Genomic DNA, 15,965 nt, shown 5'->3' on the forward strand with positions numbered 1-15,965 from the left:
TACTTCGATGCCGCTTCTTCATCAAACTTGCAACGACATGCGGCTACGCACGCTAACGGACATCATCAGGTACACATTCGTAAAATAAGCTTTTTATAAGGATCACTTATCGCAAGGTGAACATCTCTAATGGTACGTTTCTTAATTATATGGACGGCCGTAACAACACGTACACGTAGGTATGTACATTTCGGGAGTGCGCATTTTAGAAGTGTATCTTTTTCGAAATTATATTCGAGAAACTCTCAAGTGCCCGTATTGAGAAAGTACATTTTAACATTTGACAATACATTTTGTGGCAAGAGTGTCTTGCGAGCCGCGGTTTAAACCCACGACTCTGCTTGAGAGGCGACAGGACAAACCACTAGGCCAGCACGGCTTAATTCATGTGCGTTGTTACATTTTTTTCATCACACTTGCTCGTAAACAGTGTCGTAACATGCAGGCTACCTTGGTTGCAACCCCCAAATAAAACCCTCGACCTTAATGTGCTTGTCATGAAACCCGTGGTCGGTTGCATGAGTCATTGCCCGTACTAATTTTCATGCCATGAAGCCCTTGGTCGGTCGCATGAGTCTGTTACTGCATGGCGTGCTGCTGCTGCTGCTGCTGCTCCGTGCGCGCTGCACACGCACCACGCACGCCATGCCCATGCTGAGCTGGCGCTGCCAAGAGCGCGTCAGCGGTATCAGCAATTTTTGAAAAAAAAGTATTTTTTTTATATATAATTTTACTCGCAAATGTGATGAAAAACATTACATGTCGCACGGGCGGTACTAGAATTACGAACATCGACTCATTAAAGCCCTCAGTCTTCGACTTCGGCTTCTAATAGACTCTCGTTCGTAATTCCTTATTTACCACCCTTAAGACACAATGTACTAAAATTTACCACGAGCTTTGCGGTAAAGGAAAACGTCGTGAGGAAACCTGCACTAACCTGCGAAGCAATTCTATGGTGCGTGTGAAGTTCCCAATCCGCACTGGGCCCGCGTGGGAACTACGGCCCAAGCCCTCTTGTTCTGAGAGGAGGCCTGTGCTCAGCAGCGGGACGGATACAGGCTGGGATGGAAAGTTGTCTTGCGAGCCTAGGCCTCGAGCGCACAATATTGATTTGCGGGGCCTGACGTGTCGTGCGACAAGGTATGTACGTACCCGTGGTACTGGGCCAGCCGGGCCGCCGGCACACTGAGGTACGTAGAAGCTTAGATAACTAAAGACCGTATAAGAGTACAATAGTACATTGTGTCTTAATGGCGGTAAATAAGGAATTACGAACGAGAGTCTATTAGAAGCCGAAGTCGAAGACTGAGGGCTTTAACGAGTCGATGTTCGTAATTCTAGTACCGCCGTGCGACATACAATGTTTTTCATCACATTTGCAAGTAAAATTTTATATTTGTAAAAGAAAAAATATAATTGTTCAAATATTGGCGATACTTAGGCTGTGCTCTTGGCAGCGTCGCCTCTCCCTCCTCCGGGCATTCAGCATGCGCCGCAGCGTGCGTGTGCATGTGGTCCACGTAGTACTGCAGCAGCGCGCGCACGGCGCGGCGCCATCAGTANGAGATAATTATGTGATTTATTCAAACACATAACTACCTTACTGACGATCTATCAATATAATTTACCGTTGTAACGTAAAACCTCATAATTACGGTCAAGCGATATAACCATTTACGTTATTTTAAGGGGTGAATAGATAAGTGCCATAGCTGGTGGTGGAACCGATCGATGGGACAAGTCACCGTATTAGATTAAACAACACTGTAGCGACTACTAGCGCCATTTAGTGATCAACGATAGAAACTCCGGCCATGTTCTACATCGCGCCATCACAAGTTCCGATTTCTTCGGACTTCGGTCCCCAGGCATAACACCTGCCTGGAGAGAAATCTCTCTATTGGAGCCTCCCCCCCACAACCATACAGAGGTACACAATGCGATGCCCTCAGATCAGAAAAAAATGTGAATTTTGAAGCATCCTTTCAAATCAAAGTAAAAAAAAATCAAAAAATGCTTTATTTTATTCCACAAAATCTATGGCTAGGGTGACAAATGGCTCTCCATTCCAGCCCAGTAGGCGTTTTACACCTGTGTTAGGACAAAGCTCTGATAACAATGGATCTGTATAGATACGACCGTTTATAGCGAACATTTTGACATAAGTAACTACGATTTTTTACTGCACCACTGAACTTTCAGCGCAGTTTTCAAGGTAGTTAAAATGATAAAAACGAAACCCTTAGAGTTTTAGCCTTGTCCTGTGTAGTAGGTACGTCACACGCATTATACTAAAAAACTACAAAATGTATTGTGATGAAATTTGGAGTATACTCGTAGGTGTCTTGTGACGGCCGCTGCTTAGTTTGGGTATCAAATAACAAAAACAAATATTTTAGGGCGAACATTCCATACATTTATTAGGAACTAAAAAAATTACAGGTCTTTTAAAAAAGTTTAGTTCTATAAAAAAAAAATTAAGTGAATTGAATATTTTCGTTCCTTACTTTCATTATGTATGAATATGTCATTCAGCCAAAATTGTTTTCAATATTTTCATTTTTTTTTCAACAAATTTTTGAGTTATTGCCGAAAAATTGAGCTTCAAAAAAAAGACGTAAGTGCTGTGAAAAAACATGCTTTTATTTAGTTTCACCTGTCCCGTTGTCTGTCTGTCTGTCTGCCTGTAATAGTCAAATCTTGCAAGTTAAATTCGACCCACTTCCACTGGTCAGATTGACTCGAAATTTGGCATACTTATGTAAATCGCGTGACGATGTAAAGAAATTCTGGTAGTCCGGCCAGGATCGTCTTCGCAGGACGGAACTCCTCAACGCTTGACGGCATTGACTAGAAATTTGCTACAGAAATTTAGTTTGGATGCCAATGCAAGTACAGTCCACAAAAAACTTGCAGGTGGACCTTGTACAAGCTTCGCCCGGATTGCTACCACCATCTTGCTCGCTAATTCTATCATGAAGCAGCAGTGCTGTGTTTCGGCATGGATAGTAAGACAGCCGGTGAAATTACTGGCACTAGGCCTCTAGGTTAGCAACGCATCTGCAATACCCCTGGTGTTGCAGATGTTTATGGGCGGTGGTGATCTTTTACCATCAGGATGCCCACTTGCTCGTTTGCCATTTAGTCGAATAATAAAAAAATACACAGCAAAAAGTTGTAAGTATTAAAAATTAAATATTTAGCAAAAACTTAATACGAGTATTGTTGGTAAACATTTATATGACGATTTTTTAAGAGGTGAGCGGAGCGTCTTCCTTTTCTAACTTATTTATTGGAACGGCTTTATAATTCTACTTTTTTATTTCGATAGTATTCTGCAATGACATACCGTGTTTAGGCAAAGTCCAAGAACTTACATACATTACACACATTTTCTTACACTGTGGTTTAGGCCACATTAATTAAATAATAATTATCTGAAACCAGTGATTCTTAACCTTTTTAGCTGGCGACCCAAAGTATAAGAATAATTGAATCCTCACCCTAAAACTACCGCTAAATTTATAAAATATATTAAAAAAAATATTTAGAACATATTTTAATAAAATAATTCCTTATCCTTATACCGCCCACAACCCAAATTCTGGTCGCTATTTGAGGTTAAAAAACAGTGAGTTATACCAAAAATTCAAACTGTTATGTTTAGAATATTATTAATTCTGAAATAAAGCACAAAGCCCCATCGTTAAATTGTCAGTCTGAAGTCTAGACACAAATATGAAGCCACGCGTACGTGCTTTGTACGATAATTCTAGATATGCCTAGTCTACGATTTCACAGTCTCACAGACAACAATATCGTTCCACAATAAAGTTTGAAACAGCAAAACATAAGAGACTATATTGATGTGATATTGATATTCACTGGTATAATGAAGCAAAAATGTTTTCCTCTATTCACAAAACAATTATATTAGTACTTTTACATACGATGTTCGTATTATATTGTCGTGTGTGAGTATTACAATAATAAAAAATAATTAGTATTTTAATAAATAATAGTAGATTATTGTCGTGGCCTGGAAGTAGGCGTGGCTGGCTGAGTATGAGTATTAAACGGACGAGCTTGCGAGTCCGTTTAAACTAATACGAAGCCAGCAATTGCTATTCCAGCCGAGACTAATATAAAGCTTTTCTCAAATATGGTGAATATTTCTGAAACAGAATAAACTTTTTCTCAAATATATTATATACAATTTAATTTATTCCAATGTTTTTCTTATGCTTTCCCGCCTTTTTTCATTAAAATAAACTGCAGGTGTATTTTTCCACCGAAAACACCACAAGCTATTTTAGACCCAATAGAAAAAGTCCGGAGAGTTCCAACAAAATATCTGATACCGGAGGATTCCGGCCATTAGACTTGGCTGTATACGACTTGTGCCAACATTTCCATGGCCTCCTTAACTTTAAAAAAAAGTGACTTCATTTTTTCGAGCTAGCGCGCCTGCAATCTTTTTAACTTTTTAATTTTTCGCTGACCATAAACTATGCACTTCACTTCTGATATGTAAAGAATAACGTCAACTTTTACGGACATTTTTGAGAAAATGATTTTAATAAAACTATTTGCTTCTTGAAAAAAAAATCTCTTCAGTTTTTTAAGTCCGATTTTTAAATTAATCAAATCGACTGCAATTCAGTACGGATATTCGATGAAAAAAAACAGCTAAGGCACATTTAATTAACACCTTTATTAATGAATTCGAAAGAAAAGAAAATCTAATCCAGGTTAGTAAGCTTTACAAGTTTACGAGGAATCATCATCATCATCCAGCCTATATACGTCCCACTGCTGGGCACAGGCCTCCTCTCAGAACAAGAGGGCTTGGGCCATAGTTCCCACGCGGGCCCAGTGCGGATTGGGAACTTTACACACACCGTTGAATTGCTTCGCAGATTTGTGCAGGTTTCCTCACGATGTTTTCCTTCACCGCAAATCTCGTGGTAAATTTAAATGTAATTTCCGCACATGAATTTCGAAAAACTCAGAGGTGCTAGCCGGGGTTTGAACCCACGATCCTCTGCTTAAGAGGCGATAGGTCAAACCACTAGGCCACCAAGGCTTTTTATAAGAGGAATAATCAATATAAAAAGAATATTAAATAATTGCCGCATATTGATACGGAATTCTGCACAACGCGCGGGGGGACGAATGTTACTCGCGTCCGCAGGAGAAACCCACCACAACCCTGCACGTGTCCCCTGGGTGATGCTGAACGAGTGACAAAACATCAAGGCGATATAAAAATAGGCAAAGATGACGATGGATATGTTTACAAGCCTATTTTAAATGTATGTCATACGATTATAGTATTTTATGCAACAGTTGTATAACAGGGTTCAAAAAAGGTGAGTGGCGTGAGTTACGATGTGAGCTTTAGCGAAGATCGTAAGAAAAAGACGCCACGAACTTTTTTTGACTTACTTATACAACGTTGCATACAATACTTTTTCTTCGACTGGATACTTATAAATTACAATACAAAATTAGAGAAATAGTAAACTTTAAACGTTTTCATACTTTAGTAAAAAGTATGGCAAACGCAAAGAGAAGGTAAACAACAATAAACAAGTGACAAATATGAAATGTCAAAGTTTGTCTAAGTTAAATTTTGTTTTTGATTCACGTTTACTTGCCTGTGACGATGTTAAAAATACGCGTTACTTATGTTGGCAGCGTTGGCAGGCTATGGATTATGTTCGGAAAGTTTTTATTCTGTATAAAAACCATATAAAATATGTAACTGGCTGCACCTTAGCCTGTCCGAACGTACGAATTAAGAAAAAAAAAGTAAGTGGTTGCAGTTTGCAGTATCGTTTTAGCAACATTACGATACAGTACTGTTATGGGGAATAGACAATATAGACTTTTCCAGAATCTTTTTATGTATACTGTTATATTACTGTTCGTGATTAAGTAAATCACAGATTACAGTATAGGGAGTAGAAAAAATAAATAACTGCACAGCGCGCACCGGGCTGGACCGCAACACATCGGGCTGGTTTTTTGCTCTTAACTATTAGACTGTAAGGCTGCCGTTTTTACCAGAGATGTGCGGGGATGCGTTTTCAGGAATTGTTGGTCATTAACCAATAGAAACGCTTTGTTTACCTATTTTCGCTCCGCCGAGCGTTTTCACAGAGCTGCGCTGTGCGCGGATAGGCAAATGGAGAGTTTATATTGCATTAGGACACACACATTCACACATCTAAGGTGGAAACACAGTTATTTATTGAATAAGGCGTTACTTTGCACAGGTCCATATCAATGAACGAAAGGATAAAAATAAGTCTAGTGCTCTAGAACTCTGTTAAGTAGCTAATTTAAAGCTCAACAGTCGGGACCCAGTAAAGAACTTTTGAGCGTCACGATTTAAATGGGTCCCGACTGTTGAACTTTAAAATAGCTACTTAACAGAGTTCTAGAGCACTAGACTTATTTTCTTCCTTTTAGTTTTGGCAGTCGGGTTTTTTGTTTTTTTTATTAATTTAATGTTTTATTTTACATTTTTTTGATATTTATGTGATAACGGTAGATTAAAAGTATTATAACCCATATATTTAGAATGGGCTAATTATTAGCTTTCATTTGCTACCCTTATTGTTACAATACAAAATATTATTTTCATTCGTCCGCCATATTTTTATGCAGACGCCATATTAAAATATTATATAGCCTATGTCACTCCGACAGTTATGAAGAATTCAATGATACCTCATATGTTTTATGTTTTTAGACGACCAGATGGCCTAGTGGTTAGAGAACCTGACTACGAAGCTTGAGGTCCCGGGTTCGATTCCCGTGTCGGGGCAGATATTTGTATGAAAAATACGAATGTTTGTTCTCGGGTCTTGGGTGTTTAATATGTATTTAAGTATGTATCTATATCTATATAATTATATTTATCCGTTGCTTAGTATCCATAACACAGCTTTGCTAAGCTTACTTGGGACTAAGTCAATTGGTGTGAAATTGTCCGTGATATATATATTTTTATTTTTTTATTTTATGTTAAAATCCGTCTAGCCATTTAGGCTGCAGCGAGGATCAAGGAAATGGACATACATACCCACATACATACATACAATACATACGAGTACATACATACATACATACGCTCGAAAAATATAACCCTCCTTCGGGCAGTCGTGTAATAATTTCTTTGCTCAACCGTACACCAGGCTACCAGATGTTAGGTGTTTGTGTTTGTGGTTGTGTTGCTCTGAAGATAAGTTCTGGTTGAGTTCGAAACGCGTCAGTGTAGTGTAGTGGTGGTAATAGATGGGTGCGTGTGATTTGTGTGTGTTCGTACAGTGCGGTGGTGGAGGAACTGCATGAACACGCATATCTTGCATACACTTCGCTATCATAAGGTCGCGGGTGAGCAAAGAAATTCTTTTAGTTCATTGGAAACGCAGTCTAATGGTGGTTTTATCATCATCAGCAGTCAAGGTCATCGGCTGACCACGCTACTCCACGTAACCAACGACGAATGCCGCAGTCGAATGTCATATTACTAACCGGCCAACGTTCGTCATGACAGCCGTCGTCAACAATTTTTTAATTTTAATCGCGATCGATATCTTAGAATTTTTTAAGCAACAAATTCGTTGCCTAGTACCTATCCATATTACAGGCTTTGCTTAGTTTGGAATTATTATTATTAAATATTAAGTAAGGAAATAAAATTTAACAGATTAATATCGAATCTTAAATTAAATAAATAATACCTAATACGAAATACGTGTAAAATTTGATTTCAAAGTAAAACAATAGTAACATTTATTTATTTTATTTTTCATTTATTTATTCTCAAAAAAAGGTACATAATTTTATTTACATAACTAATTTCGCCAAACTATGATGTTTATTGGCGAATATTGCGCTCACTTAGAACAATTGTACAACAACAATTGTATTGTGTGTATAATTATATTAATACAATTTTTTAACGTTAGGTACTTGACCACCCTGACCGGTGAGATTAGTCCGCGGCAGCTTAGGATTTAAATAGAATCAGTAGGTTTTTTATCATCAAATCGTAAAATAACATGCTTGATTTAATAAGTATGTAAGGACTGGTATCAAAATGGTGTTGGATAATAAATGAATTAACATTTTAATATTTTGTTTAGGCTTGAAAACCTGACACCATGATAGCTTTTTTAAAAATTTGTAGCGAAGGTAAAATACACGAATTCTTTTGTTGAACCACTGACTGTTCGTGAAATGTTAAAGCTTAATGAACTTATGAACGTCTACATTTCAGACTCCAAACAAAAGTTTTATTAGTTATTTCCTAGTTATGTTCAATTAAAGATCAGTAATTGAAGTTAATTGGGATTGTAGGCAATTTTATCTGTAGGTACCTAGTAAAAGTTTTAATATAGAAGCAATAATCCACTGGGTTTAATTTTACAATCATCCTGCACAAATCTACTTAAGTGAACTAATAAACGTTTTAATTTCTTTTTAATTTATATTTCATGGTGTACAGGTTGACGATGTCTGGTAAGGCGGGCGGTGGGTGTACCAACACGCAAGGTTTGCAGCGGTTTCAGTTAAACCACCGCGAGTGCCGCCTTAAGCGCGCCGAATACGAAAAATTAAAAAAATAAATTAAAAAAACTAAAGGGGTGTAAGCAATGTGACCACGAAAAATGCGAGAAAGTGTTCCACAAACTCGTAAGTCAGGTTAACTATCGTAGCTTTGTTTACGTTTTTTAAGTGGTGCTAGAGTATTTTAAAATTAAGTAAGTTTTTAATGGTGATGACTTATGGTTATGTTGTTTTTTTCTGTGCAAGCTATTTTGGGACTTTGTAGGTCAAAGTGCTTATGAAGTGAACCTTAGGATTGCTCGGACTTTATAATGGTGTTATGGTGGTGAGAACATTTTTTTTTTTTTGATGGTCTCAAACCATTGCCGTCCATAAAATAAGTGCGGCATTATGCTGTTTTGAGACCATATTACATGACCGTGATACGTTTTATTTATTTTTGTTCTGTCACGAGTAAATATTGTTCTTAAATCAGGCGTTTAGTTTATTGGTTTATTTTTTCTTTCTTTTAAATTAGGCATTCATATTTTGAGTCTTAACACGTCACTGCTGGCTGCCAGACTCGAGACTAGTCAGGTGCACAAAACGCACATGTGCGTCAAAGTGGTTGTTTAAGACGATGACAAAATGGACGAAGCAGAAAGGCATCTAATGATAACAATGACATAACCAATCGTGAATCAAATTCAAATTAAAAAAAAAATCAAATGATTTATTCAGTACCTAAATAGGCCGCAATGGGCACTTTTACACGTTATTTTTTTAAAACTACCAGCGCTTTCGGAAAGACCATCATTGCCAAGAAGAATGCGCCGCAAAAAACTTGGCAAAAAGTCATTTTTTCATAAAAATATAATTACAAATAAAATACTTAAAAAATAAATTATACAATTAAGAAAAAAAATATAAAAATAATAATAAAAGTAATACAGGGATGTATGGGGTCCCTTAATTACAATACTAAACACTAACTATATCTTAACTATATCTACGTTCAGTGGAAGTGTAGAATGCTTCCACCGTCATAAATTTTAAAATAATAATAACAATAATTTAGTTCTGAAATATACATTTCAGGTCTAGTAACCATTAAACTTTTGGATTTCGAAGGCAAGTTCACGTCTGCCGCCCCTAAAGTTAGCTCACACGCACTCATGACATGCTCTGAAAGCAGAGCGGTACCGAGGGCATGGTATTGCTTCCGTTCCCATAAGCTCTATGGGATCGTCTTGGGAACTTCGACGTCGCGAGCCTGTGACTAGAATTTAAACTAAAAATATAAAAGTTTAAAATCCATAAGCTTAACAAATATACAGCCTTAAACATAACAATCATTAAAAAAACGGTTCCGTAAAATTCCAGTGTCAGCAGAAACCCATGCTAAGAAAAAATTACGCAATTTGGGGTGATTATATATTGGTTGCTTGAGACTAATGAAACTTTTATTTTATTTTTTATTATTCGTAGCGGTCATAGAAATATAGTTTACATTAAAAAAAAATATATCATAGGGGAAAATGAGCAGGCGGGTCCCCTGAAGGAAAGCAATCACCGCTGTCCATTGACATCCATAACATAAGCCAGATTACAACAAAATACAATGACTCTTTATTCGGCTGCACCATTTCAAAACATAGTAAGGGACATTAAGCTAATTTTACAGGAGAGAGAAAAAACATGTTTTGTCTCAGCCGTACGAAATTTTGCAATATTCGTTCCAAAAGTGATACTTTCTCGGTTTATTAGATTAAGCCGAATATCCAGGTATATATATATGCACTTAATTTCCTATATTGCATGTTTTATGTGCCATACTAGGTTTTGAAATTAAACTCAAATAAAAACTTATAGTGAACCTATCAATTTCAAAACCCAGTATGTGTTGTCACTTTGTCATGATCTAGAGGCTAAAAAGACTAAAAATCATAAGTTTTAATACGTGGACCTTTTTTCATTTTAATAAAACAAACAGTCAGCTAAGTATTTGTTCATTACAATATTTATTATAAAAATAAAAAATACGGCACCAAGTCTTAATTTTTTTACTTTATATCATCCAACTACCAATTAATTACCATAATTACCATTACTATTATTGATTACTGAATGGGAGATTGATCCAAATATTTTTTCGGGACTGGGGTATCAGTGGTACTAGTTCAGGAGCGGATTCAGGAGCGGAAACAACAGGTTGACTTTCATTTTCTTCTGGAAATATTTCTGGAGAAGGAATAGGGGGCTCACTTTAATTTTCTTGCGGAAGTATATATATCATAATAGCAAGATGGTTCTATTAGTAGAAGCAAAGATGAGCAAATAAGCGACGAGGTAGTATTTTGAACGTTAGTCGTTATTAATGGGATGAAAAAATAACATAAAATAGCAAAAACTAACACCGAAATAACATGAAATGTTAAATGGCACAGACATAAAACATAACACAAATGCTCAAGCTCAATAAAACCATGAGACACACGCTCAATAATAATACAGTATGATTACTTCCGATTTGGCACTCGGCAATTCTCGGCATACCTACATCGAGAGAGATCTGAAGTGCAATAGGTACTTAGGCAGAGGTTTTGTTATTAATTACATGAAATAGGTTTGGGTATTTTATGTGATTAAATTCTGGGTTTTTAAATAAGTATCCTATGAAAAAACACGAACATTTACGGTTAAAACTGAGACGTCCCGGGTATTAAAGTAGAAATAATCTTACTGTATGAAGCGTAATAATTAAATATCCAAACATTTTGCAAAACATGTGTGTTTGTATGTTTGTGTGTTTGTTGGTATGTTTGTCCGTCTTTCACGTCGAAACGGAGCGACGGATCGACTTGATTTCAGGCATAGAGATAGTTTATGGGCCAGAGAGTGACATAGGCTTCTTTTTATCCCGGAAAAATGCACAGTTCCCGAGGGAACAGTGCGCGGTAACCGGATTCCACGCGGGCGAAAGCTAGTATTATATACATTTACTTACACAAATGGTTGTTGTCTAAATTCAAAGCGTTGTTCACTATACGCTTGGTGCGATTGCCTTATTTCATTCATTGTTTAGCCAAATTACGCTACGTTTTAGCAAAACTTTAACGTTACACGTGCATACAAACTCAATCTTGGCTGGCAACTGCGCGTTTAAATGAGTTCGAACAGCTCCAGCGCAATAGCATGAAGTTAGCACGACAGCACAGTGCTGCCAACAACGCGTCAAAATGAATAAAGAACAACGTACCTATAACATTTGACTTACAAAAACTAGTAACTTCAACTAACAAACACATACTACTTTCCAAAAAGTTACAATAAAACTCGTTTGACCATATCAAAACCTAGTAAGTCGCTCTGACTTTTTCAAAACCTAGTAAGTGCATGTCCCATACTAGGTTTTTGAAATGGTTTTGTGCCATACTATGTTTTGAAATGGTCAAGCCGGTTTTTTTCTGTACTTACTAGGTTTTGGAGTACTCGTATCTCTGAAGTTGAGCGAGATAGGCCTCTAAATGTTTTTGTATCTTGTAGGCACTTGCTAGAAACCACGTTTTAAGCAAAAATCGCAAAATTGAGTTTTTGAGACTTACTAGGTTTTGAAATGGTGCAGCCGTATTGCACACCAGAAATAGTAAGCCTACCTTACCTATACCTACCTACCTATAAACCTATTACCTCTGTATAAACAGCTATCTATTACGGTTCTTCAGATACAGCGCTGCCGCTGTGACAGACAGACGAACAGATTCATGAACATTTGCATTGACGTGCGTACTAAATTTTGTAATTACGAGGATAAGTATAAATTTATCACCGGAAAAACAATTAAAATTACATTCAAAGTATTACAACAACCAAAGTTTTGTCGCCACGAATTGTTTAAGTGCTTTTCTAGCACTCATTTAGCGCCTAATTAATTCTGAGAAATCTTGTTAAGGTTTCAAAGTTAAATCGTGAAGTGACTTCTCAACAAAATGTCAACAGCAGTAACTGTTGGCGGTAATAAACTTAATAACTTAAGAAAACCATATCGAAAATACAAACTGAGACATGGATGCACAGAAAAACCAGAAAAAGAGACCAGCACTGGGAATCGAACCAACACATCTCTACACCTCTTGACTTGTCTGGGTGCGCGGTTAGTTCCGAAAGAATGTGACGTCTCTCGACGAAACATAGATGTCGCTAGTGCTGCTGCTTAAGTAGCATGGTAGAAATAAGCAACCTGAGATATGTATGCATAGGAAAAATTCTTGTCTAGATTCCTGTCCAGCAGTGGTGTGGTGGGTTATAGCACGCAGCACGGATTGCTGAGGACCTGGGTTCGATTCCCAGTGCTGGTCTCTTGTTCTGGTTTTACTGTGCATCCATGTCTCAGTTTGTATTTTCGATATGGTTTCACGGGATACCCGTAAAAGTAACAAATTTGGAGTGGAGTTGAAATAAAAAATACAAAAAGACTCCAAAAAAACAATCATAATTAAGATAACCAGTCACAGAAAGGTTCTGTTTCACATCTACAGAAATAAGCTTTTTGAAATTTTACAAGAAATTTTACAAGACGGAAACAGCATGATCTCGGCCTTGCAGCGCAGGCGCCGGTCTTCCGTTGGAACTATTTTACGTATTCAGCGTTAAAAAAAATAATGAACCTATTACAAAACACAAAAATATAACAACCTTAAAATATGGAATACAAAAAAAAACGTCAAAAAAGAAAACAACAATTAAGCATAGGTATTCTCCTAACGCCCAGAGTCCTTTTGTAATTATATTTGAACATCAAACTATCATAAATTACATACAGTTTGATGTTTATAAATCAAAAATTTGACTTCGGCGTTAGGAGGATATTAGTGTTGGCGTAGACCTGATGCCTTTGCCTCTAAAAGGTAAAAAAAAACATATGAAATCGCTCGCACAAATGGCATATTATGGGATGAGGCTGGGATCAAACAAATCCATTTCAAACTTAACACGTGCATAATGATATTAAAAACTCCAAAATTTCAAACCATCCACTAGATTTCACTGCATTAAAATGTATATTCGTTGCTTCATAAAAATATGTCTCTATTTTATATTTTTTTGGCATTTGAACCATGTGCGTTAGTGGGATAAAAATTCAAACTAAAATCGAGAGTTTGAAAGTTTGAAATATCCTGACGGACATACGAACAACTTTACTGATCATAATGTCGTCGTAAGTCCTGACTTTTTTATCATACGTAGTTCTAATTCTGCACATCGAGCCAAAAAATTTCAGTTTTGTGATTTTGGATATTATTCAAATAAATTTAAAGTTCTTATTTCATTGGAAGAATTGTACTCCACATACCTATTGCCGCTTTTCTTTACAATTTTGATTTGAATAAAATAGAATAGAATAGAAATATTTTATTTGCACTTCGCAAATTAAATGCAACACAAAATAAAAACGAGTATTAAGTAGGTACCTACTTGCGAAATCGAGAAGCTGATTTGTGCTTTATAAAGTACAGGAGGACTTCCTAGGTTAAGGCAGTTTTAATTTTTTTTTTAATTTACCCGCGATACCGTAGAATTCGTCATTTAACCCTTAAAGTTAGTGTTGTACTTCTTCCGTCGAGTTTGCACTCATTGCATCTGATGAAATTTTGGTAGTTGTCACTCCACAAATAATTTCACCCTATGAGGAGCAATTACCACCAGGTTTCAAACCAATGTCGGATAAATTCCGTTTTTATTAGCCTTTATTCGATTTACCCTGTTTGTTGTGGTTTTTTGTTTGGGTCAAATCTTGCAAATTCATTTTGAGCCACTTAGTCGGACTCTTTTGAAATGTGGTATACATGTTATGCCGTGTGGCCTAGTGGTTTGAACCCCGGCTCGCACCTCTGAGTTTTTCGAAATTCATGTGCGGAATTACATTTGAAATTTACCACGAGCTTTGCGGTGAAGGAAAACATAGTGAGGAAACCTGCACAAACCTGCGAAGCGATTCAATGGTGCGTGCGGAGTTCCCAATCCGCACTGGGCCCGCGTGGGAACTATGGCCCAAGCCCTCTTGTTCTGAGAGGAGGCCTGTGCCCAGCAGTGGGACGTATATAGGCTGGGATGATGATACATATTACGAGTATGTAATTTGGATGACAAAGCAAGTAGGTAAGTGAACAAAAGTACAGTCAGCTAAAACAGCTTGTTTTAATTTTTTTTTAACAGAACTGGTTTTACCCACTCATGACGTGGCCCTAAAAGCGAAAAATACAACTGCAGACAGGAATGTTAAGATCGATGAGATAACCATTGCCAGAGCAACTATGCTTCCCGGAAGCAATTCTGCGGCCAATTGGCTGCACCTGGCCTGAGTGGGCTCGCGCACGCGTCATCAGAACAATACGACAGGATAGCGTAGCGGTTAGCAGTGACATAGGACTGGCTTCTCTATAGGATTGGACCTCAAACATAAAAAAAACTTTTTAACAAAAAATGGAACCGACTTCAAAAACCTTGAAAATAGTTTTCTACTAGTTTGAAGTCGGTGCCTCAACACGAGCCAACAGGAGTGGAACTATAGTCGTCTACCTCACCTACATTATGTATTTGGCTTTAATCACTCCTACTGTCTCGTGCTGAGTCACCGACTACAAACTAGTAGAAAATTATTTTCGATGTCGGTTCCATTTTTTGTTAAAGATTTTTTTCAAGTTTTTAGTAAATTGTAGGCAATGTGCATCTCACAACAATTCCATTAAGCTCAACCACGGCATAGTTATATTATTTTATAACAGAGTATCGGTACCTACGGTCTTCTTTATCAGGTCCAGTTCACCAAATGATACTTTCTGAATGTAAATACTTGATTTGGTGTTAAAAATGTCAAAATTGCTATAGGTGTGCTTTTAAAATTTGAAGGTTGCCTTCAATTTCTCTAAGATCTCATCATCAGATCCTACTTATACCAATTTATACTATTCGATGTTTTTTTTTTAATTATTATTAACCTAACCTAACGTGTTTTTTCTGTGTAAATAAATCTCTCTCTCTCTGTCTCTCTAACTTGGTGACAGTGAGACCACCTCGAAAGTATGTCCTTTAGAACAGACGAATTGAGAACCTCCTCCTATTTTTGAAGTCGGTTGAAAACGGCAACAAACGGGGTAAATCAAATAACCAGATGACGACCAGATGGCCTAGTGGTTTAGAGAACCTGACTACAAAGCTTGAGGTCCCGGGTTCGATTCCCGTGCCGGGGCAGATATTTGTATGAAAAATACGAATGTTTGTTCTCGTCTTGGGTGTTAAATGTAATATTAAGTATGTATCTATATATTATCCGTTGCTTAGTACTCATAACACAAGCTTTGCTAAGCTTACTTTGGGACTAGGTCAATTGGTGTGAATTG

Source organism: Choristoneura fumiferana, chromosome 30 (assembly GCF_025370935.1).
Source record: "Choristoneura fumiferana chromosome 30, NRCan_CFum_1, whole genome shotgun sequence".
NCBI lineage: Eukaryota > Metazoa > Arthropoda > Insecta > Lepidoptera > Tortricidae > Choristoneura > Choristoneura fumiferana.